Genomic DNA, 696 nt, shown 5'->3' on the forward strand with positions numbered 1-696 from the left:
AGTATAACTAATACCGTCACTGATTGTGTTTTCTCAGAAGCACAGATATTTTACAGATGTTGACTTAAAGCCCTGATTGTAAGTTTCCAGGAGTGGTGAATGATTGTCATAATCGCCATCTAGTGGACAAATGGAAATTTACACCGTCAACTTGAAAAAGCCAGACTCTCCGCACCTAAAGCACTCGTGCTCAATGTAAATTCTATATATTGAGCACAAAAGAAGATATATAAACAGTTGCTGATAGTCATTGACTTCAATGGTATGGAAAGTATGCTATGGAAGTCAATGACATTCTTCAAAATATCTTCTTTTGTGTTCAACAGAAGAAACTCATACAGGTGAGGGTGAGTAAATGATGACAGAATTTTCATTTTGGGGTGAACTATCCCTTTAAACCTAAGGCCTAAGATGGTTGCTGATCTTGTTCAGTCACTCAGCCTGGTCAGAATGGTTTGTTGGCTGGGTTTAGAAGTTCAACCAGGCCAGGCTGGGAAATCAGACCAGCTTGGCCAGGATGTGAGATCTAAAATCAGCTAGGACTAGCAAACAAGCATCTCTTTGCAGCATCCTTTTCCCCAAACATATCATGGAAGTATTTTTAACCCTTGTAGAAATCCATCATTGGCATCATGTTTCCTGCATGTAATTATACAGAGGGGTCATAAAGCGAACACACACACTCACACACACTTG

The sequence above is a fragment of the Sinocyclocheilus anshuiensis genome, unplaced genomic scaffold (genome assembly GCF_001515605.1).
Source record: "Sinocyclocheilus anshuiensis isolate Anshui unplaced genomic scaffold, SAMN03320099.WGS_v1.1 scaffold97, whole genome shotgun sequence".
In the NCBI taxonomy this organism is placed as follows: domain Eukaryota; kingdom Metazoa; phylum Chordata; class Actinopteri; order Cypriniformes; family Cyprinidae; genus Sinocyclocheilus; species Sinocyclocheilus anshuiensis.